At 37.4% G+C, this 25,181-nt stretch overlaps 1 protein-coding gene across 4 annotated transcripts in view; it reads right to left on the reverse strand.

The window, feature by feature from the left end:
- Positions 1-25,181, reverse strand: part of LOC115845916 (uncharacterized) — a 602,167-nt gene that overhangs the window by 569,850 nt on the left and 7,136 nt on the right. For all 4 annotated transcript variants that reach the window (XM_060294491.1, XM_060294490.1, XM_060294489.1 and 1 more), the window contains exon 2: positions 16,779-16,878. The gene's annotated coding sequence lies outside the window, so the exon portion shown is untranslated. The remainder of the gene's footprint in view (positions 1-16,778; positions 16,879-25,181) is intronic.

Consider the following 25,181-nt stretch of genomic DNA (forward strand, 5'->3'; position numbering starts at 1 on the left):
AGATATGCTCAGAGGGCACCAGAGCATGTTGCAGCCTGCCTCAGAAGTACTGCAGGCAGTGGAGGTAGCACCAGGGCCTCTGGGACCAGTAGATACCAACATTTTATAAGGGGCCAGCAGTGTTGAAATCCAGCTAGAGGCACCATCTGATCTGCTGCTCCATTCTCAGGCAGTGAGTGGATGAATTCTCAGAAACATTCGATGAGGGGAGCCTCTGGAAAAAGTATTGGAATTCCTGATTCTAAAGACAATGTGGACTTGGAGCACGTGGTTATAAATAAAATGAGACCATTTTTATCACAAATGGCCCTTTAAAAAAATTCTTATTTTATGCCGGAGGAAACTGTAATCCAAAGAGGATAAAGGTCTCAAAGTTTATAGTAGATCTAGGATTCAAACTTGGATTTCCCTGGCTCCAAAGCCAGTACTTTTCCACAACACCAAGAGTTTCCCTGCCTGATCCATCCACTTTTTGCTTTGTAAAATGTGGCAGGTCTCTATGCTTGTATTTAAGACAGCTACCTAAAAAGTAGTATCATCTTACCTCAGATTAGCAAATTAAAGTGTGCATGTCTGAAGTGGTAAATTAAGCATAGAAAGAAAGCTAAAAGGGTCTCCCACTAAATGCCCATAGCTCTGTCTAAATTCAAGTCTCCACTCACTGCCTGAGAGTGGAGCAGTAAATCAGTTTTGGGCACTGGGATGGTGGAGAAACCTTATCAGTTTGTAAAATTTAAGCAAACAGATCCCTATTTTGACTATGTAAACCAGATAATAATACTTTCCCATAACCATTTCACGCCATAGCGCATGGCTAATTTAATTAATTAACATGTGTGACATTACATTAGTTTCCTGTTGCTGATGTAACAAATTACCCCAAACTTACTGACTTAATGGAAATTTATTCTTTTACAGTTCTAGAGTACAGATGTCTAAAATCAGTTTCACTGGGCTAAAATCAGGATGTCAGGAGGGACTTGCTCCCTCTGGAGACTCTAGGGGGGAATCTGTTTCCTTGCCTTTTCCTGCTTCAAAGATGCATTCCTTACATTCCTTGGCTTGTGGCTCCTTCTTCTATCTTCGAAGACAGCAAAGTAACCATTTTGCTATAGGCATCACATGGCCTTCTTCTGTATACAGGTCTCCCTCTGCCTCTCTTTTATAAGGACACTTGTGGTTACATTTAAAGCCCACCCAGATAATTCAGAAAAGTCTCACTACCTCAAGATCCTTAATGTAATCATATCAGCAAAGATGCTTTTGCCACATAAAGTAACATTCACAGGTTCCAGAAATTAGGATTTACCTGGATCTCTTTGGGGGATATTATTCAGCCTATTACAGGCATTCATACAAAACCTCTTTTTAAGGTATACTGGAGAACTGAAGTATTTTTTCAGATATTTTAACAAAAGTCTATGCTTTTAATGGCAGAGTAGTAATATTTACTGAGTGCTTACTTTGTGTCAGGCACAGCTCTAAATGTTTTAAATATATTATATAGGTTAGTAGTAACAAATTATGAGATGGGTTCTTTGTTATTTCTATTTTAAGGATGGGGAAACTGAGGCACACAAAGAGATTATCAAATTTGCCCAAGGTCACAACTACTTCTTTAAATTATCCAGATTAAGTATCTGCATATATAAGCAAACTCCTTAAACTATAATTTCATATCGCCCATGTAGTTATTCTAGAACACTATGCAGTTTATAGACTTGCAGCCACAATGTGCTCTTTGTATCATTTTCAGACAAACGTTAATTTCCTTGCTTTGGTATTCTTTCTTAGAATGGTTTCTAAACAATAAACCCACTAGTCTCTCATTTTGCTACCAGCAATGATAATCCTAATTTTATTTCCTGAGTATCTTTCTTTCTTCTAAAGGTCATAAAGTTCAGGATAGGGTTACATAGTAAAGGGAAAAAAAGCAATTTCTCTCGCCAAAGAGGCATGAGATAGGGGGCAGGCCTTGGCATATGCTCAATTCCTGTTGTTACCCACCTCATTAATTGCTTGTTTTCATTTGAAACTCTTCTCTGAATGTGTTCCTTATAACTTTTAAAACTTCTTTTCATACCCTTGTTTTCAATGGCCCCTTATAGGCTTACAGATGGAAATCTGTTTCCCTTATCCTTATAGGTCACCCATGTTCTTGTTTTTCTTTGTAGCAAAGGAGGGAGAGTGAACAAAAACAGCTCTGTCGTTCAAGATCTTTTACACACATTCCTCAACTTTTGGAGCTTTCTCTAAACCTTAGCTATGTAATAGTGTGTGGGGAAAAAGAAGATTCTTTTTTTTTATTTTTTTCTGGAGTTTTGAAGAATCCATCTTAAATCGTGGAAAAGTTGTAGAATCTGAAGACTCAGTGAAAAGTTAAGTTTGGTCCCAAACCCACTGGCAAGGATTATGGGTTTTATTTTGTTTAGATAGGTTTCAAGTTACATCGAGCCTGTTATTGTTATGATATTAGAGTACTTCCTTGTAACATTACTAGATTATATAATTGTCGTGACCTATTCAACTTAACTAAAAACAGTGACACTAATGGTGAGAGTTTCATACAACACACCATGTAGTAAGAAGAATGGTTTACAGTAGACTCTGGCCTTTTAGTATCTCTTAACCCATGATACTATTAGTGGTTTATTACATTTCTCTCTATTACAAACAAAGGAATAAATATACCATGATACTATTATGCATGAAGACGTAGTGTCTTAATAAAATGGTGGACTAAATAGCTCTATAGTGATTGGTCAAGTCATACTCAAATGAAACCTATAGAAAAAGGTTGATTTAATTTTTAAAACTAGGAACAATACTGAGAGCAGATGATACTGAGAGAAGGAACTGTATGGTCGACAGAGTCATGGAATTTAGAAGTTAATTAATACACTGGTAGATATCCATGAGATAATTAGAGAAATGAGACAGATGTTGTATTTGTAGCTTTATTTCGGCCTGTAGGACAGCACTTATTTTAATAAATCTGGAGAATTATAGACATATATACACACATAAGAGAGGGGGGAATCTAAAAGCATTGCTCTTATGACTCTAAGTTTAGGGTTCTCTGTAAAGCTTTTTAATTAAAAAGTTATTGAAGAAGAAACATCTGAAATAGAACAGGGAGCAGGTTCCTCAAGTGACTTAGCAGTTTGCAGTAGCATCAACTGTTGCAGTGAAAACAAAGATTTCTAATCTTAGAACTTGGCAGGTGAGTGAGTAACAGATTTCTCAATATAATGTTTTGATTTTTAAGAAATAAATGGATTTGTCACTTTTTTCTTTGGCCTGCTTCACATTCAGTCACATGTTTTATTAACCACTTGGGAGGCTGATTACAAATATTTTTAGTTAAAAGAATTCTTGGTTCTCTATTAACTGAACAATTTCCTAGACCTTGCACCTCTCTGGGGATCTGTAAGGTAGTTCAAGCCTGAAAAAGTGAGTATATTTTTGAATATGCTGATATTAAGATATATGTAGGTCTGTGCATGTGTGTGCTTGAAATGGAAGAGAGTATATAATTAAGAAGTTGAGGCTTTTAGTGTTAGAGTTCCTTTTTGAACATGATTGGTTTCTGTCACTTTATTAATTTCTCTCAACTCTTTGATTATACTGATTGCAAATGTTGGGAAGAAGGTGCAGAGTTGTTTGAGATATTTTTACCCCCTGCAGCACACCATCTTAGGTTTCTTTAAGTGCGATGAATGTTGTATTAATGAGGACTGTTGTCAACGCTATGCCAATAAAACTGCCAATTAAGACAAGAAAAGGTACGCCTAGAGATTTTTTTCAAACATAAATTAGCTAGGTAGTTGGGCTGTATAAAAATACATTAAAAAATAAATTTCTCACTAATAAAATGCTTTTGAGTCGAATGGATTCTACCTATAAACTCTACTCTTCCTCACAGTCTCTATACCAGTCTTGCAAATATTCCCTTATTCACTTGTCCATTGCAAGTAACCATGGGGGCTTCAGAAGTAACAAAGACTATGAATTTACTGTTCAAATATATTTCTCCTGAGGTGAGGGCAGGTAGGGAAAACAATGAACAAGTCAATTTTTGAAAATTATTTGCAAGGCTGCTATAACACACTTTACAGAGAGAAAACAGATGGTCCTTAGAATTTGCCTTATACTGACAGGGCAATTCTAACCCAGAACACTAAGGCCATTTCTTACTATAGTGGCAAAATGATAGAAGCCAAAATCTCAGAGAATATGGTACCTTGCCCTGACAAAGTAAATTGTGAAAATGTCATATTTCTACGATATTACATCTTGCAGAATGAAGTTATCTAACAGTAAATACTTTTAGTTGTCTTTCTTCAAAGGGTCAGAGTTCTTTACTAATTGTACATTAATATTTAGAACACAGTATGGTTTATCTTATGTGGAGCATTTTATGCCTAAAACTCAAATACTTTCAAACATCAGCTTAATTTCCCTTGATCATTAACATAAATTTAAACATCACTAACAAAAGTTTTTTCATGACACACATAGCTGGAACAAAGTTAATTGTTTAGAAATGGTATAAAAATAACCACACCCTTTGGTTATGGCTATTTAATATTAAGCCAATTCAGTATGCATTTTGCTTCCATAAACTGGGTAACCCTCTGAAAAATCTCCTCTTACACTACTGTGGACTTGTTGGCTTGATTTAAATAAGTTTCTTTTTTCCCTTCTCCATCAAAAGAAAATTATTTCTTTAAAATTGCCATTTTTCACTAGAGATTTAATTCTTTTCTCTGTTTCGTCTCAGACAAAACATAGAGGCCTAATGTCTCTGTGTCAGTGAAGAATTTTCGTATAATTTATAATATTTTATCTTTCCTTTCTTTCGTATTACTCAAACTAGGTTCACCCATCTACCCACCCACCCATCCACTTAATCATCCAACACTGATTAAATGCTTTGCATGTTAGGCATTAGGACTAAAGAAATAATAATACATAATCTCTTCCCTTAAGAAATGTGTACTATTCAAGGTGCTATTAGGGAAACCAAAGAATTTAATGCAAGAAACATTTGTAGATGTGTGTGAAGAATTAAAGAATCAGCAGGAGATGTTGAGGTATTCAGGGACTGGCAATTGTGGAAAGCCTAAATCATTCCTAAGCCTGAAGAGGGAAGAGGAGGAAATGGTGTTACCAGCACCTAGTGAAGTCTGGAGCTAGGCGAGCAGAATTATGAGGCAGAAGAGCACAGCTACTGCCAGAAACACAGCATGAAAGCAGAAAAAAAGCAGCAAAAGAAATATTTCTACTATATTTCTATTTCTCTTTCATCTTTTATTCTTCTGCCTGGACTTGCCATTGGTAAAACCCAACAGAAAGCCAGAGGGTATGAGCCTGAGTGATGCAGTCCAACTGAGATCCATATCAGGGCAGAATCGGGCAGAGAATGAATTGAGGGTATGAGAAGCAGCCTCCAAGTGGCTCCCAATGATCATTGCCTCCTGGTATTCATTCCCTTGCATATCCTCCCCCTGAAGTGAGGCTGGAAAAGTCGTATACTTCTGATGAATAGAATATGATAAAAGTGTTGAAAAGTCACTTCCATGATATGACTCCATCCTGGCTTCCATCATGGGCTTCCATATTAGACACCATTCCTTGCTTTCTCACTTCCTTACTCTATGGGAAGCCAGCTGCCATCTTATGAGCTGCCCTATAGAGAGTCCCACATGGCAAAAAAATGAGAAAAGTCTCCAGCCCAACAAGGAACTGAGGCCCTCAGTCCAACAACCCTGAGGAACAGAATCCTGCCAATAGCCACGTGAGTGAGCTCGGAAGTAGATTCTTTACAAGACAAGTCTTTAGATGGGCTTCAGCCCTCCGAGAGAACCTGAGTCAGAGTATCTAGCTAAGCTATGTCTGGATTTCTGACCCACAGAAATTATGGGATAATAAAATATTATTCTTTTAAGATGCTAGGTTTGAGGGCTTCCCTGGTGGCGCAGTGGTTGAGAGTCCACCTGCCGATGCAGGAGACACAGGTTCATGCCCCGGTCCGGGAAGATCCCACATGTCGCGGAGCGGCTAGGCCCGTGAGCCATGGCTGCTGAGCCTGCGCGTCCGGAGCCTGTGCTCCGCAACGGGAGAGGCCACAACAGCGAGAGGCCCACGTACCGCAAAAAAACCAACAACAACAACAACAAAAAGATGCTAGGTTTGGAAAGTAATTTGTTATGCCATAATAGATGGGAAGGGGGGCGGGACAGCGCATAAACAGCTTAGTTTACAATTTTTGCCTCATAGCATTAATTTTTGCCTCTCCATCCCATGAAAAATCTCTTACCCCTCACACAAAAGTGACATCAGCTATTCCATAAATATGGAGTGATTTCAGTTCATTCATGCCCCTTCCTGAAACTTAAATTATAATTAACCTCCCATTGGAACTTTTTATATTCAGTAGCAGAAAAAGGGGGGGGGGGAAATGAAATTAACATAAGATACAGCCACTATAATATCTGCTATTGTAGCTGGTCATGAGACCTAAAATTATATCCATCACTTCTTCCATGTATTTTTCTGATTGGGGTTATTTACCTGGAAGGATAGCCTAAACCTTTATTTCCACAATTCAAAATTCTTAGTGGTGCTGACTTTATTGAGATTTCACAGTTTCCCACGGACCATTCTTATGGAACAGTAAGAAGTTCCTCAGTGAAACCTCCGAGTTCCACACGTATTTTTCTTGCCTCTACTGTATCACAGTAACCCAATTTCCACATAGCAATTACCTTAGCCAATAGAGTAAGATCTTCCTGTTGGTTCTTCAGCATGAGAAGCCCCAAAATAGCCAAAAGATTGACTCAGCTCTTAATTTAATGGAACAATGACTATGTTTCCTGGCAGAAATTGTTCTACCTTGGAAATTAGGATTTCTAAATCTTCTGAATACTTAATTGAAATATGAGATACTAAGACAGGTAACTCCCACCTCCATTCTTTGATTCTGGCATCTCTGCATTCTGGCTAAAAGGGCACTATATATCTAATCTTAGTTTAAGGCATAGACTACATTCTATAGCATAGCAACCTAAACTCACCAGTTGTTGTTTCTAAGTTGATGCCTCAGCTGATAAAAAAAAGTCTATTTTTTAATATATTCAGAAACTGTGGAAATAACTACAGGATGGGTCTGGGGACTTACTGAATCCATTGTCAGATTAAATGAAGTCAAGACTTCATTTATCACTTGACCTCCGTTAAGTCCATACTCTGACCACTGGGCCATAATAGTGTTTTGTCTCCTAAGGACTAGCATTATCTCAAATTCACTATCTAAAAACCCCCAGAAGGACTGGGGATTTCCTTTCCCCAGTAAAAATCATCCTGGTAAATGACCATAGGTTAATCTGGAAAAGCCATGGATGCCATTTGTGGCCATATTTCAGGCTACATTCTTCCTCAAAGGGACCTGGCCTGCTCCTTAATTAAAGGACTTCAGATCTGTGAATTGGGAACTGGGTATGAGGCTAATTCTCACTGACAACTTAAATTGGTTTTTATTTTATATAAGTCAAGAAACACCTTATAAGATTGCCCATATATTTAATTGCCAGTGACCTTGTGATCAATTAGTCACTGGCACATGTCCATGTTGGTCAAAACACTCTGATTACCACTCTGTAAACTGTGTCTAATAAGATATTATTAATAATAATAAAATATATTATTATTAATAATAAGGTATTATTATTAATCAGGATATTGGGATAATTGTGCCCACCTTGATTCTGACAGTTAAGAGCAGCCACTTGGCCTTGCTACTCAGGGAGTTCATTTTCATGGCAACATTCTCATGTCCATCCTCAGCTGTTAGGGATGCCAGCACAGAGGTTTTCAAGGGTGCTCTCTTCCTTCCATTGCATTTTAGTACGTTTTGAATGAAGGAGGTGTCCTCCAGGATGTTCTGGAGTAAGGAAGGTGAGAGGGTGTGGCACATTTTAAATCTGTTCTAACATTCTTATTTCTCTAAGCCAACAAGCTTCCTTTTCTACATTATGTCAAGGTAATTCTGTAATCTTAAACTCATTAACTACAGGAAACTGTTGAGTCCACGCTTTCATTTACCAGCCAACTGTTTGACTCACTCCCAATTTTTCTACCTAAAATACTAAAATCTCATATTCTAGTAGAGGCCACATACATACATTTAGCATATTCCAATGGTTCTCAAATTTTAACATGTACCAGATCACCTAGATGATTTGTTAAAACAGATTTCCAGGCCCCATGCCCTAGAATTTCTGATTCATTAGGTCTAGGATGGAGTCTAGGAAATCTGCATTCCTACAAGTTCTCAGGTGATGCTGATGCTGGCTGGTCCAATGACCACATTTTGAGAATCACTGGCCAATTAAATCTTACAATTCATTCACCTTGACCTAATCTCTTTAGCATTCAATCTAATTCTTGCTTGCCAGATTCTTGTTTATATAAATTGGCAAGATGATCTCCCAGAGCAGACCTTGCAATTTTCTCTCAGGATTATGCTGGGTCTCATGGTTATGTTGGGATTTTGTTCTCATTATGGTCCTGGAGGCAATAAGGCATGGTGAATGGGGCAGGAGTGTCTTGAGGAGAACAGGTACCCCCTTGAGAGGCAACTGCCCCAAGCGAAGTTATTGAAAAGTTCTTCTGGAAGGAAAGACTGGTTTCATTAGACAGTGGGAGAAAGCATCTTCCATTGTCAAGGCAGCTTCAAAGGAATTTGAGTTTCTAAGTTCTCAGCCTCATCTATGCCTGCCCAAATGTCCCTATTTCAAATAACAGTTTTCACTTCTTCCCAACAAGTGTCCCTACCTTAGATAAGAAACATGAATTCTTAATGTGGATTCTAGGTTAGGAAATCTTGCTTAAAGCTTCCATAGAAGCTTTCTGATATTCTCTTCATGTCTTTGGTTTGAGTTCAAGCACTAAGCTTATTGTTTTCTTTTTTATAAACTTTACAACACAGAGATAATCAGCCCATCCCACAGTCTCTTAATGATCATTGTTGCCATAGTGATCAAATGCCACAACCACATGATCTCCTAATGCCTTGCCCCAGCTGACACTCCACCAAATATCAATACCAGTGATAATTTGAGTAATTGTGTGTAACTGCATGTCATGAATTACATTTTCTGACTCACCTTCTTCACTTAATTATCTACTCAATAAACTTGTTCAAATTGAGTCACCTCAATTTTGCATACCAATACGATCTCTTTCACAATTCCTTCCCCAGTTACTTTACTTTTTAGTATTCTTCATAGGAGTTCAAAATTTGGTTTAAAAGTATTTTATATCAATAGCTAAAACCCTCTCATGACAATATTCAGTGACAAGACAACTTATTGAAGTAAACTAATTTCCTAAAAAAGCCAGGAAATGCAGCCTGATATTAGCATCCATATTAATTACTTTGCTTTTAATGTCTATGTTCTTCATTCTTTCATCCATTAAATATCTTTAAGTATTCCCTATGCACTAGGCAAACAAACAGGAATTGGGAATATAGCAATAAGGAGGTGCATAGGTTCTTCTGTTTGCCCTTCCAAGACCAACCCTTCATCCTACTCTGCCTTCTCTGCCAACCCCAAAGGGCTGATCTCTGTGAACTGTATCCACATGCTTCCTTATCCTCTTCCTGTGAAATTCAGCCAGTGGAAGGCACTGGTAGGAGATGGCAAAGCAGATGCAAAAAGAGGTCAGTGATTTCTCTTTCTTGGTGCACTATTATGGTAATGACCGGATTCCTCTATCACTATGGCTCCTATTGAGTGACTGACCCCTCTTCCATCACTCCAGTATCTAAAAAGATCCAATGACACCATTTTCTTCCTTTGCCTCTTTAGAGTTTGCTGCTCATGCAAATTGGCAGGATTATCTCCTCCCTGAGATAACTTGGTGGACTTCGAATTTCAGTGACCTCTAAAATCTCAGTGGTTTGCAACAACAAATGTTTACTTCTTAATCATTCTAAGTATCCATCCCAAGACTGCCAGGGGCTTTGTTTTAGGACTTAAGCTAGTAGAGCAATGAGCAGTCTGATTACCAATCCCTTGGCAGAAGAAAAAGAGAACCAGTGAACCATGTACTGGTTCTTAAAAGTTCTTGCCAGAAGCGACTTCTGTCACCTCTGCTCATTTAATTGGTCAAAACAAACCACATGATCTTTGGGCAGAGATTAATGGTCTCTCAGCAAGGGAAGAAAAACAGAATATTTGGTGAACAGTAATAAAAGCTACTACATTTACCAGATGGGATCTTGCCAATGGATGGGAAATCATCCATTGATGATTGAAAAGTCTTCATAAGTCTTAGGAAGCAAAAGTGTTTTCCATAAGATACAAAGTTAATGTTGAGTTTTTAACTAGGACTGATATGGGCAAAATGTTCCCAGCCATCCACACATCAGTGTTCTGCACTAATAGCATTAGAATATTTCAACTGATTGGACAACAATTATTGTACATTTCGAAAGAAAGCAGAATTAAGGGTGTATAAATTTCCTTTTGCCTGAGAGAGAAAAAGGAGTCAGTGATGAAGAAAAACAAAGAAAATCCTGTAAACAAATCAGGTAGGTTAATTATTTGTTCTTTATTGATTTATATCTCTACCTTTTATTTATTTATTTATATATTTTTTTGCCATACACGGGCCTCTCACTGTTGTGGCCTCTCCCGTTGCGGAGCACAGGCTCCGGACGCGCAGGCTCAGCGGCCATGGCTCACGGGCCCAGCAGCTCTGCGGCATGTGGGATCTTCCCGGGCCAGGGCATGAACCCGTGGCCCCTGCATCGACAGGCGGACTCTCAACCACTGCGCCACCAGGGAAGCCCTACCTTTTATTTTAAAAAAATTGGAGGATATTTTAGAGAACGATTCTTCCTCATTATTTTTATTTTCAATATTTTAAAATATCAAATGAAATTAATATCCACTGCACTTTTTCAAAGAATTTCTTATCTATAAAAAGTATTCATTTTCCCAAGTCAGAACACAAAATTACATCCCCTCAAAATAACAATTATTTTAAAATTATGTTTGTATATACGTACAAACAAAAATTAAATGTGGAAAATTAAAATTGGTAAGGAGATACAGAATTTTTTTAATTTCTAGAATTATAATACCAATTGTGTGATGAATAATTTAAAGTATTCATTGCTTATTATTTATCATCAAAATCTCCCATTATTTTCATTACATTAATGCTTACATAGTATATTTTGCTTGCTTAAAAATCCTACCTATTTCATTTCTGTCATGTTTTTTACTGTAGATAAATTAAATCATGTCAACTATATGCTCTCCTTCCTCACAGCCAAATAGTTCTCAGATATCACTTATTCTCCAAGGATGTGCACATGCTCAGATACAGAGATGAGAAATGAAAAACAATATTAGAATTATGTACACACATAATCCAAAATACACATTGCTAAACACAATAAAAATTCAATCTATTGAGTTCTACACAAAGCAAAGCCAATGTACAGAAATCTATGAAATGAAAGCTCAAAGAGAAAATGACCATAATTAAAATGTTGTTCAATCAAATTCTAACATACTACTATAATTGCAATGAAAATTTTCCAAGTTTAAATTCTCTTTTTATAGACTGTTTTTTTCAGTTTTTCTTGCAAATTGCTCTACTTCAGAGAAATATAGGTTTCCCATTTAAACAAACACGTTTATTCAACTATTCCTGTTGCCATTGAGTCACTGTTTAGAATTTTGTTTGCTGGATTATTTAATTCATCTAATTACTCAGAAATACACAGCTGGACAGAGAAGTTTATTCATAAGCTTTTACCAGAGCCATGAGATATTTCTATGAATGAGTACAGACTATATATGTTCCATGATGAAAGAGAAGTGAGAGATGGGCACGATGTTTATGATGCGCCCAATATTTTCAAAGCTGTAGTCGACCAGTTTCAAATGATTGATTTAGAGTCTAGGGCATTTATATGTTTGGACAATAATTTAGAAGAATGAAAATAGGTGTAACATTGAGCCTGATGTCATCACATTTTAAGCTCATTTTACAACAAAGTTCTTGATGAAGAGAATCAGTGGTTGAATACGTATTCTCTACATTTCTTGAGAAATGTTCTTTTCCAATGAGATTAGAAGGAAGATATTTTTTAATGGATTATTATTAAGCTCTAGAAATTCAGAATGTGTGAGAGTATATGCTATTACTTTTGCAAAAATGCAGAGGTGACAGTTTTATGATTCTGAAACTTATGATCTGAACGCTTGAACGTGAGGAAACCTGGGTTCTAGTCCCAGCTCTGTCACTAGCACACTTGGTAGGCAAACACTAATTACCTGATATATCTATGTTTCTGTTCTTTCGTTAATAAAGTGAAAAGACAATATTTTCTTCCTATTTCAAGGGGATATTATTAGGACATATGAAACAGAACTTATTAAAGTACTTGGCACTTGTCAAAAGAAAGATGATCCACAAATCCCCATTATAGTTATACAACACTATATATTCCACCAGACCAGAAACATTTTCATAAATAAGAACAATGTATAAAATTATAAAGAAGGAATCTGGAAAGAAAGTTTTTGAATATGGAATATTAGAAATATCAATTTGTCACTAAATAACTCTAAGTTTCTTCTACGATGCAAGTTTACAGACAAAACGTCTGGCAATGGAGACTGAAATTGGATGCACATATTAGTCTTATTGGCAGTACATTGAATCAGTAGCAATGAACTTCAAAAAGAATTTCATTATCTATCTCCAACTTACTGGGACATCTTGAGAGTGTAATCTATAAGACTTGATGACAGTTTGGAGAAGGATAAGGGAGAAGGAGAAGTTAAGAATTACCTTGGAGACTAAGTTGGTGGAAGCTTATGTCTTCAAAAAACAATAAATCGGTAGAAGTGTGAGTTGGTGTAATGGTGTAGGAGTGTGACATGTTAAGATATTGACCTTACTTTTGAACGTGCTGGAGATGCAGGTGTCCAGCATTCTTTAAATTAGTTACATTCCAATCTTATTTTAGGGGGGCTTCACCTAGCCACATTAGCTAGAATTTGGACACCCTGGTTTTTTTTGATGGAGACCTTAAAAAAAGAATACTTTATTCTTGGTGGGAGGGAGACGCAAGAGGGAGGGGATATTGGGATATATGTATATGCATAACTGATTCACTTTGTGATTCAGCAGAAACTAACACAACATTGTAAAGCAATTATACCCCAATAAAGTTTAAAAATAAACTTTATTCTTTACTATGCAGTTGATAAAAAGAATGGGATAGATCTATATATAACAGTACAAGATAATGCCCTAGATATATTTGGAAAAACAAAGTACACAATAGTGAATATAGTATGCTCCCTTGGGTGAAAAATAAAAGTGATATATGCTTATATATTCATAAACTCATTCTGGAAAGATACAGAAGAGTGGGTAATGTGTTGCCTCACAGGAATGATCTGGAGGACTGAGGGTCTGGAGAAGGAGACAGACTAATTTTATTCCTTGCTCTGAAATCTACATCGTCTGATATGTATATAGTCACCCCAGCTTTTTTTTGAATAGCGTTTGCATAGTACATATTTCTATTTCTCACCCTTTTACTTTTACCCTGTCTGTGTCTTCGTATTTAAAGTGAGTTTCTTGCAAACATGATATATTTGGGTCTTGCTTCCTTGTCTAATCTTTCAACCTGCATTTTAGGTATTTAAACATTGATATTTAATGTGATTATTGATATTACTGGATTTAAACCTACCATCTTGATATTTGTTTTCTGTCTCATTTTTCCCCCCTTTCCTCTCTTTTTTTGCCGTCTTTTGGACTAATACAGTATTTTTATATGATTCCATCTTGATTCCTTCTTGGCTTTTTAGCTATAAATCTTTGCTTCATAATCTTTTAGTGTTTGCTTCAGGGTTTACATGTGACAGATACTGTGACCACTGTGTGTGTGTATGTATATGTATAAAATCCTAACCTCATAAGGTAAATGTGAATATCTCTATTTCACAGATGAAGGGAAAACATATCACTGAAATTACAAATGAATGCTTCAGAACCAGAATTCAAACCCAGGTTTTCCTGACTCCAAAACATACATTGTAATATCAGGAAAATTTTATAATAACTTTCAACCTTGATATAATCAGAAGTCTATAAAAAAGACATAGGCTAAAAACTGAATTGTTATTACATTTTTAATTATTGAATATATACGTGAAGATTGCAAAGAGATATAGGGTCTAAACATAATGGATTGCCAGAATTTGGAAATAAATTCAAGAATATGGTACTGTTATCTCTCTCTCTTTGAAGCTAACTATAGTAAAACAGAACAATGAAGAAATTAGCTACCTGCAGAAGTAAACCTTACCCTTAAGGCAAAGTTTTAAAATATGTCACTGATAATATTAATGTGTAGTGCAAATTTCCTTTCATATATTTATAACTGACTAGTGCCTGATTGAAATCACTATAGTATTTGAAAATGCAACTGCCACTAAAGATGGTTTTGGAGGCTTTAGCCCCCTTATAATCTCTTGCCTCCATTTTTAACTGGATAGCCACTCCTAAAACAATTTTTATACAGAGATTCTAGAACTCCTATTGTTTGGGAAAAAGAATGAAAGGAAAAGGGAAAAGGATGCCCCACCAATGAATGTAGATATTCCGGTCTCCTGCAAATTTTAATTCTTATGGTACATATATACATATAATATATATATAGAGAGAGAGAGAGAGAAAGAGACTTAATGGAATGATACCATTTATCAGATAATAAAAACTGACTCTATCCTTTCCAATAACTGTTTTGTTAATTAAGATATTAATTGCATACAATAAATATTACCAATTTTAAGTGTACAATTTGATGAATTATGATAATTGCATATAATTGTGTAACCACATCTCCTATCAAGATGTATTAGAACAATTCCTTCACCCTAAAAAAGTCTCTTTCAGGCCTGTTGCCCTTGATGACCTCTCCTCATTCCTGACTCTAGGCAATGCTGATACTCTTTCTATTACTGGTAGCTTTGCCTTTTCTAGCATTTCATAAAAATGGAGTTGCATGGGGCTTCCCTGGTGGCGCAGTGGTTGAGAGTCCGCCTGCCGATGCAGGGGACATGGGTTCGTGCCCCGGTCCGGGAAGATCCCACATGCCGCGGAGCAGCTGGGCCCGTGAGCCATGGCCGCTGAACCTGTGCGTCCGGAGCCTGTGCTCCACAACGAGAGAGGCCACAATAGTGAGAGGCCCCCGTACTGCACCAAAAAAAAAAAAAAAAAAAAAATGGAGTTGCATGAAATATAGTCTTTTGTGTTTGACTTCTTTCATCTTAGCATGCTTTTAAAATTCATCCATGTTGCTGTGTGTGTTGCTGAGAAGTATTCTATGGTATGAATATACCATAATTTATTTATTCATTTGAAAATTGGTGTTACTTTATGTTTTTAGCTGTTATAAATAATGCTGCTATGAATATTCAACTACACATTTTTACATGGATATATGTGTTTATTTCTCTGAAGCAAATACAAGGAGTAGAATTGCTGAATCATAAGGTAAAATGTGTTCAATTTTATAAGACACTGCCAAACTGTTTTATAAAGAGGCTGTACCAGTTTGGCATTCCTACTAACAATGCACTAGATTTTAGTTGCTCCATAACCATGTCAACACTTATTACTGTCAGTCTTTATTACATTAGCTATTTTAGTGGGTATGTGTTAGTATCTCATTGTGGTTTTAATTTGTTAGGCAATGTTTCAATGAAAGAGCTATATTTCCAATTTGTGCTTTCCTATTGGCAAAAAAACAACCGACTTACGTACATTCTGGTTTATTATTGAGTCATCCATGAAGCTATGTAGCTTCTATCAGTTCCCTACAGTCTTATCTACACTGGATGAATGGTAAAGACTTTTTAAATCTATGGAGCTGAAAACTAGTTCCTATACTTTTCTGTAATTTCATCAGAGTATTGCCTAACCCGTGAGACCTAGCCTGAAGCAGTCGGGTATCCTGCCTCTCTTCCTTCCTTCCTTCCACTCTCCCAATCATTCTTCCGAATATCTCCTCTATTTACAAAGATAGGTGTTAGTTTTGGAAAATTAAAATTATATAGAAAGGTATATATAAGAAAGAAAAAAAATCCATTCAGTTTTACCACCTAAAGACTACCACTATCAACATGTTAATGATTTTTTTCCAGATCTCTCTTTATGTAAAATAAAAAGATTTTGTTATAATGAACTATTTAATTTAATTCTTACAACTATGTGTAGTAGATCATATTTTAACCCCACCATGCAGATAATAAAACTAACGAAAAAAAGGTTTCAGTACTTTGTCTCAAATTACAAAGCTTAGTAAGTGGCAGTACTGACATTCAAATTAAGGCAGTCTGAATCCAGACTGCAAGTACTTAACCATGCTTCTGTACTGTCTCTCATATATGTGCCTATGTATACGTGTGTGTATATTCTTTGTCTGTTAATGCAATCATATTATATCTCATGGTTATATTTACATGGTACATTTATTTAACCAAACCCTAATTATCGATATCTAGTTGTTTTCTGTTTTTCAATATTATAAACAACATTGCAAAGAACATTCTCTGTACTATTGTCCAATTATCTCCTTAAGATAATTCCTACTGATGGGAATGCTTAGAGTGTATGCACATTAAAGATTTAATATGTAGTCCCAAATTGCCCTCCAGAAAAGTTGTACTTACTTCTCCGGCAACTGAGCATGAGATTTTCCCTTTCCCTGTATTCCTGCTGGCATTGATCTCTATCCTCACCAGTTTTGGCTTTTTTATAATCTCCATTAACCTGAAAGTTAAGAAATTAAATCACATGTTATTTTATTTCATTTACTTGTTATTGGAGCTAAATTGTTAGTCTTTTAAAATATACAAGTAATACATATATATTCATCAAAAATAGTCAAACAATACAGACTTATATGAAGTGAAAGTAGAAGTCCCACCTCCCATTTTTCTCATAGAAGTATCATTGTAAGAGTTTAGTATATAACTTTGTAGAGCCTTTAATATTTACTTATATATTTATGCATATATATGCTTAATTTTCCTTTGATATAAATGAAAATATCTTATGCAACTTGCTTTTTACTCTTGAAAATATGTCCTAAATAATTTTTCATTTTTCTTTAACTGTTACATATTATTTCACTGTGTGGAGGTACCATAATTTATTTAACTAGTTCTGCTGATGAAATTTAGGTTAATTACATATATATGTATGTGAATAAATATATAGTAAGTACCTACTATATACAAGGACTGTTCAATAAATGAATAATAATATCAATTAATAAATATAATAAATAATATTATATATAAATATATAATAATTTAAAAGTCCCTGTCCTGATGAGATTTCCATTTTGCCGCAGTGGACATTCTTATACATTTTTGCACATATACAAGGGCAAAATATTTCTGTAGCCATGTAAACATTTAAAATTTTGATAAATAAACATATAATAGGCCATCAATAAATACTAGTTCAGTAAAGGAATAAAGATTATTCTCTACAGTTAAATTAAAAAATTAATGATAAGCAGATAAGTTTTATTTGCTGTGCATAGTGATTAAAACTTTTAAAATTAGTTTCCAACACTGAAAAAAGGAGTTAACTAAAATGGAGATTTCTATCATCTCTTGGAAAACTGGAAGACCTGGTAACACTGGTTCACATTTGCACAGGGCAGCTACAGCAAAGTGATGAGTGAGTAGTGGTTTGCCACAGTCTTCACCATTCCAAATTTTCTTATACCAACCTACTGCACTCATCTATGTTATCTGACTGGCTCCCATAGCTTCTGAATTTGCCATTCTCCATAGCTTCTGAATTTGCCATTCTCCATTATGGAATAAAGAAAAAAGATATCTAAACGAGACAGAATGAGTCTCAGGCCTTTAATGCTTACCCATGACCTCATGCAATATATTAATTCCTGTAATACAATTTGTGTCTTTCAAACAATAGCAAACATCAATGAAACTGAAAGCTGGTTCTTTGAGAAGATAAACAAAATTGATATATCTTTAGCCAGACACATCAAGAAAAAAAGGGAGAGGACTCAAATCGATAAAATTAGCAATGAAAAAGGAGAAGTTACAACTGACACCACATAAATACAAAGGATCATAAGAGACTACTACAAGCAACTATATGCCAATAAAATGCACAACCTGGAAGAAATGGACAAATTCTTAGAAAGGTACAACCTTCTAAGACTGAACCAGGAAGAAATAAAACATATGAACAGATCAATAACAAGTAATGAAACTGAAACTGTGATTAAAGATTTTCCAACAGGGCTTCCCTGGTGGTGCAGTGGTTGAGAGTCCGCCTGCTGGTGTGGGGTACACGGGTTCGTGCCCCAGCCGGGGAGGATCCCACATGCCGCAGAGCGGCTGGGCCCGTGGGACATGGCCACTGAGCCTGCGTGTCCGGAGCCTGTGCTCCCAAATGGGAGAGGCCACAACAGTGAGAGGACCGCATACCACAAAAAAAAAAAAAAATTTCAAACAAAGAAAAGTCCAGGACCAGACGGCCTCACAGGCGAATTCTATCAAACATTTAGAGAAAACCTAACACCTATCCTTCTCAAACTCTTCCAAAAAATTGCAGAGGGAGGAACACTCCCAAGCTCATTTTACGAGGCCACCATCACCCTGATAAAAAACCAGACAAAGATATCACAGAAAAAGAAAATTACAGACTGATATCACTGATGAACATAGACACTAAAATTCTCAACAAAATACTAGCAAACAGAATCCAACAACACATTAACAGGATCATACACCACGACCAAGTGGGGTTTATCTCAGGAATGCAAGGATTTTTCCATATCTGCAAATCAATCAATGTGATACACCATGTTAACAAACTGAAGAATAAAAACCATCTGATCTTCTCAATAAATGCAGAAAAAGCTTCTGACAAAACTCAACACCCATTTATATAAAAACTCTCCGGAAAGTGGACATAGAGGAAACCTACCTCAACATAACAAAGACCATATATGAGAAACCCACAGCCAGCATCATTCTCAATGGTGAAAAACTGAAAGCATTTCCTCTAAGAACAGGAACGAGACAATGATGTCCACTCTTGCCACTATTATTCAACATAGTTTTGGAAGCACTAACCACAGCAATCAGAGAAGAAAAATAAATAAAAGGAATCCAAATTGGAAAAGAAGAAGTAAAACTGTCACTGTTTGCAGATGACATGATACTATACATAGAGAATCCTAAACATGCCACCAGGAAACTACTAGAGCTCATCAATGAATTTGGTAAATTTGCAGGATACAAAATTGATCACAGAAATTTCTTGCATACCTATACACTAACAATGAAAAATCAGAAAGAGAAATTAAGGAAACAATCCCATTTACCACTGCAACAAAAAGAATAAAATACCTAGGAATTACCCTACCTAAAGAAGCAAAAGACCTGTACTCAGAAAACTATAAGATACTGATTAAAGTAATCAAAGATGACACAAACAGATGGAGAGATATACCACGTTCTTCGATTGGAAGAATCAACATTGTGAAAATGACTCTACTACGCAAAGCAATCTACAGATTCAATACAATCCTTATCAAATTACAATGGCATTTTTCACAGAATCAGAACAAAAAATTTTACAATTTGTATGGAAACACAAAAGACCCCGAATAGCCAAAGCAATCTTGAGAAAGAAAAACGGAGATGGGGGAACCAGGCTCCCTGACTTCAGACTATACTACAAAGCTACAGTAATCAAAACAGTATGGTACTGGCACAAACACAGAAATATAGATCAATGGAACAGGATAGGAAGCCCAGAGAAAAACTCATGCATCTATAGTCACCTAATCTATGACAAAGGAGGCAAGAATATACAACGGAGAAAAGACAGTCTCTTCAATAAGTGGAAAAACTGGACAGCTATGTGTGAAAGAATGAAATTAGAACACTCCCTAACACCATACACAAAAGTAAACTCAAAATGGATTAGAGACCTAAATGTAAGACCAGACACTATAAAACTCTTAGAGGAAAACATAGGAAGAACACTCTTTGACATAAATCACAGCAAGATCTTTTCTGACCCACCTCCTAGAGTAATGAAATAAAAACAAAAACAAACAAATGGGACCTAATTAAACTTAAAAACTTTTGCACAGCAAAGGAAACCATAAACAAGATGAAAAGACAACCCTCAGAATGGGAAAAAAATATTTGCAAATGAAGCAACTGAAAAGGGATTAGTCTCCAAAATATACAAACAGCTCATGCAGCTCAATATCAAAAAAACAAACAACCCAATCAAAAGATGGGCAGAAGGCCTAAATAGACATTTCTCCAAAGAAGACATACAGATGGCCAACGAACACATGAAAAGATGCTCAACATCACTAATTTGAGAAAGGCAAATCAAAACTACAATGAGGTATCACCTCACACTGGTCAGAATGGTCATCATCAAAACAATCTACAAACAGGTTTCTGCAGAGCTGGAACTCCCGGCTTGGGGTCTCTTCCCTCCGCCGTCACGGAACTGCCCCGTAGCCCGAGGGGAGGTCGGCCTCACTGAGGCTTCCGGGTCTGGAGGGGCCCCCGCAGCCGAAGCCACGACAGTCATGGGGACGGCGTGCCGGGCTTCCGGGAAAATGGCGGAAGAGTAAGATGTGGAAATCACCTTCCTCCCCACAGATACACCAGAAATACATCTACATGTGGAACAACTCGTACGGAACAACTACTGAACACTGGCAGAAGACCTCAGACCTCCCAAAAGGCAAGAAACTCCCCCACGAACCTGGGTAGGGCAAAAGAAAAAAGAATAAACAGAGACAAAAGGATAGGGACGGACCTGCACTAGTGGGAGGGAGCTGTGAAGGAGGAAAGGTTTCCACACACTAGGAAGCCCCTTCGCAGACGGAGACTGCGGGTGGTGGAGGGGGAAAGCTTCAGAGCCGTGGAGAAGAGCACAGCAATAGGGGTGCGGAGGGCAAAGCAGAGAGATTCCCGCACAGAGGATCAGGGCTGACCGGCACTCATCAGCATGAGAGGCTTCTCTGCTCACCCGCCGGGGCGGGCAGGTCTGGGAGTTGAGGCTCGGGCTTCGATAGGCGCGCCGGGAGAGGACTGGGGTTGGCGGCATGAACACAGCCTGCAGGGGGTTAGTGCACCACGGCTAGCCGGGAGGGAGTCCGGGGAAAAGTCTGGACCTTACAAAGAGGCAAGAGACTTTTTCTTCCCTCTTTGTTTCCTGGTGCACGAGGAGAGGGGATTAAGAGCGCTGCTTAAAGGAGCTCCAGAGACGGGCGCGAGCCATGGCTAAAAGCGCGGACCCCAGAGACGGGCATGAGATGCTAAGGCTGCTGCTGCCACCACCAAGAAGCCTGTGTGTGAGTACAGGTCACTACCCACACCCCCCTTCCGGGGAGCCTGTGCAGCCCGCCACTGCCAGGGTCCCGGGACACAGGAACAACTCCCCCGGAAGAACGCAAGGCACGCCTCAGGCTGGTGCAACGTCACGCTGTCACACCGGCCTCTGCCGCTGCACACTCGCCCCGCACTCTGTGCCCCTCCCTCCCCTCGGCCTGAGTGAGCCAGAGCCCCCGAATCAGCAGCTCCTTTATTTAACCCCGTGCTGTCTGAGCGAAGAACAGACGCCCTTTGGCAACCTACATGCAGAGGCGGGGCCAAATCCAAAGCTGAGCTCCTGGGAGCTGTGAGAACAAAGAAGAGAAAGGGAAATCTCTCCCAGCAGCCTCAGAAGCAGCGGATTAAAGATCCGCAAACAACTTGATGTACCCGGCATCTGTGGAATACATGAATAGACAATGAATCATCCCAAATTGAGGAGGTGGACTTTGAGAGCAAGATTTATGATTTTTCCCCCTTTCCTCTTTTTCTGAGTGTGTATGTGTATGCTTCTGTGTGAGATTTTGTCTGTATAGCTTTGCTTCCACCATTTGTCCTAGGGTTCTATCCATCCGTTTTTTGGGGTTTTTTTTCATTTTTTTTCATTTTTCCTTAGTAATTATTTTTTTATTTTAATAACTTTATTATATTTATCTTATGTTATTTTATTTTACTTTATCTTCTTTCTTTCTTTCTTTTTTCCTTCCTTCCCTCCTTTCTTCCCTCCTTCCTCCCTCCCTCCCTTCCTTTCTTTCTTTCTTTCTTGCTTTCTACTTCTACTAACTCTTTCTTTCTATTTTTTTCTTTCTACTTTTTCTCCCTTTTATTCTGAGCCGTGTGGATGACAGGCTCTTGGTGCTGCAGCCAGGAGTCAGTGTTGTGCCTCTGAGGTGGGAGACACAACTTCAGGACACTGGTCCACAAGAGCTCCAGATCCAAATAATATCAAACGGCAAAATTCTCCCAGAGATCTCCATCCCAACACCAGCTCCCAGCTTCACTCAACAACCAGCAAGCTACAGTACTGGACATTCTAGGCCAAACAACTAGCAAGACAGGAACACAACCCCACCCATTAGCAGAGAGGCTGCCTAAAATCATAATAAGTCCACAGACACCCCAAAACACACCCCCAGACGTGAACCTGCCCACCAGAAAGACAAGATCCAGCCTCATCCACCAGAACACAGGCACTAGTCCCCTCCACCAAAAGCCTACACAACCCACTGAACCAACCTTAGCCACTGGGAACAGACACCAAAAACAACAGGAACTACGAACCTGCAGCCTGCAAAAAGGAGACCCCAAACACAGTAAGATAAGCAAAATGAGAAGACAGAAAAACACACAGCAGATGAAAGAGCAAGATAAAAACCCACCAGACCTAACAAATGAAGAGGAAATAGGCAGTCTACCTGAAAAAGAATTCAAAATAATGATAGTAAAGATGATCCAAAATCTTGGAAATAGAATAGAGAAAATGCAAGAAACATTTAACAAGGACCTGGAAGAACTAAAGACAAAACCAGCAATGATGAACAACACAATAAATGATATTAAAAATACTCTAGATGGGATCAATAGCAGAATAACTGAGGCAGAAGAACGGATAAGTGACCTGGAAGATAACATAGTGGAAATAATTACTGCAGAGCAGAATAAAGAAAAAAGAATGAAAAGAACTGAGGACAGTCTCAGAGACCTCTGGGACAACATTAAATGCACCAACATTCGAATTATAGGGGCTCCAGAAGAAGAAGAGAAAAAGAAAAGGACTGAGAAAATATTTGAAGAGATTATAGTTGAAAACTTCCCTAATATGGGAAAGGAAATAGTTAATCAAGTCCAGGAAGCACAGAGAGTCCGATACAGGATAAATCCAAGGTGAAACACACCAAGACACATATTAATCAAACTGTCAAAAATTAAATACGAAGAAAGCATATTAAAAGTAACAATGGAAAAACAACAAATAACACACAAGGGAATCCCCATAAAGTTAACAGCTGATCTTTCAGCAGAAACTGCAAGCCAGAAGGGACTGGCAGGACATATTTAAAGTGATGAAGGAGAAAAACCTGCAACCAAGATTACTCTACCCAGCAAGGATCTCATTCAGATTTGATGGAGAAATTAAAACCTTTACAGACAAGCAAAAGCTGAGACAGTTCAGCACCACCAAACCAGCTTTACAACAAATGCTAAAGGAACTTCTCTAGGCAAGAAACACAAAAGAAGGAAAAGACCTACAATAACGAACCCCAAACAATTAAGAAAATGGGGAAAGGAACATACATATCGATAATTACTTTAAATGTAAATGGACTAAATGCTCCAACCAAAAGACACAGATTGGCTGAATGGATACAAAAAACAAGCCCCATATATTTGCTGTCTACAAGAGACCCACTTCAGACCTAGAGACACATACAGACCTAGAGACACATACACACACCGTGAGGGGATGGAACAAGATATTCCACGCAAATGGAAACCAAAAGAAAGCTGGAGTAGCAATTCTCATATCAGACAAAATAGACTTTAAAATAAAGATTATTACAAGAGACAAAGAAGGACACTACATAATGATCAAGGGATTGACCCAAGAAGAACATATAATAATTGTAAATATTTATGCACCCAACATAGGAGCACCTCAATACATAAGGCAAATACTAACAGCCATAAAAGGGGAAATTGACAGTAAGACATTCATAGTAGGGGACTTTAACACCCCACTTTCACCAATGGACAGATCATCCAAAATGAAAATGAATAAAGAAACACAAGCTTTAAGTGATACCTTAAAGAAGATGGACTTAATTGATATTTATAGGACATTCCATCCAAAAACAACAGAATACACATTTTTCTCAAGTGCTCATAGAATATTCTCCAGGATAGATATCTTGGGTCACAAATCAAGCCTTGGTAAATTTAAGAAAATTGAAATTGTATCAAGTATCTTTTCCAACCACAATGCTATGAGACTAGATATCAATTACAGGAAAAGATCTGTAAAAAATACAAACACATGGAGGCTAAACAATACACTACATAATAACGAAGTGATGACTGAAGAAATCAAAGATGAAATTAAAAAATACCAAGAAACAAATGACAACCGAGACACAATGACCCAAAATCTATGGGATGCAGCAAAAGCAGTTCTAAGAGGGAAGTTTATAGCAATACAATCCTACCATTAGAAACAGGAAACATCTCGAATAAACAACCTAACCTTGCACCTAAAGCAATTAGAGAAAGTAGAACAAAAAAACCCCAAAGTTAGCAGAAGGAAAGAAATAATAAAAATCAGATCAGAAATAAATGAAAAAGAACGGAAGGAAAGGATAGCAAAGATCAATAAAACTAAAAGCTGGTTCTTTGAGAAGATAACCAAAATAGATAAATCATTAGCCAGACTCATCAAGAAAAAAAGGGAGAAGACTCAAATCAATAGAATTAGAAATGAAAAAGGAGAAGTAACAACTGACACTGCAGAAATACAAAAGATCATGAGAGATTACTACAAGCAACTCTACACCAATAAATTGGACAACCTGGAAGAAATGGACAAATTCTTAGAAATGCACAACCTGTCAAGAATCAGAACACATAGAATATATGAACAGACCAATCACAAGCACTGAAAATGAAACTGCGATTAAAAAT

The sequence above is a fragment of the Globicephala melas genome, chromosome 2, assembly GCF_963455315.2.
Source record: "Globicephala melas chromosome 2, mGloMel1.2, whole genome shotgun sequence".
Taxonomy (NCBI): Eukaryota; Metazoa; Chordata; class Mammalia; order Artiodactyla; family Delphinidae; genus Globicephala; species Globicephala melas.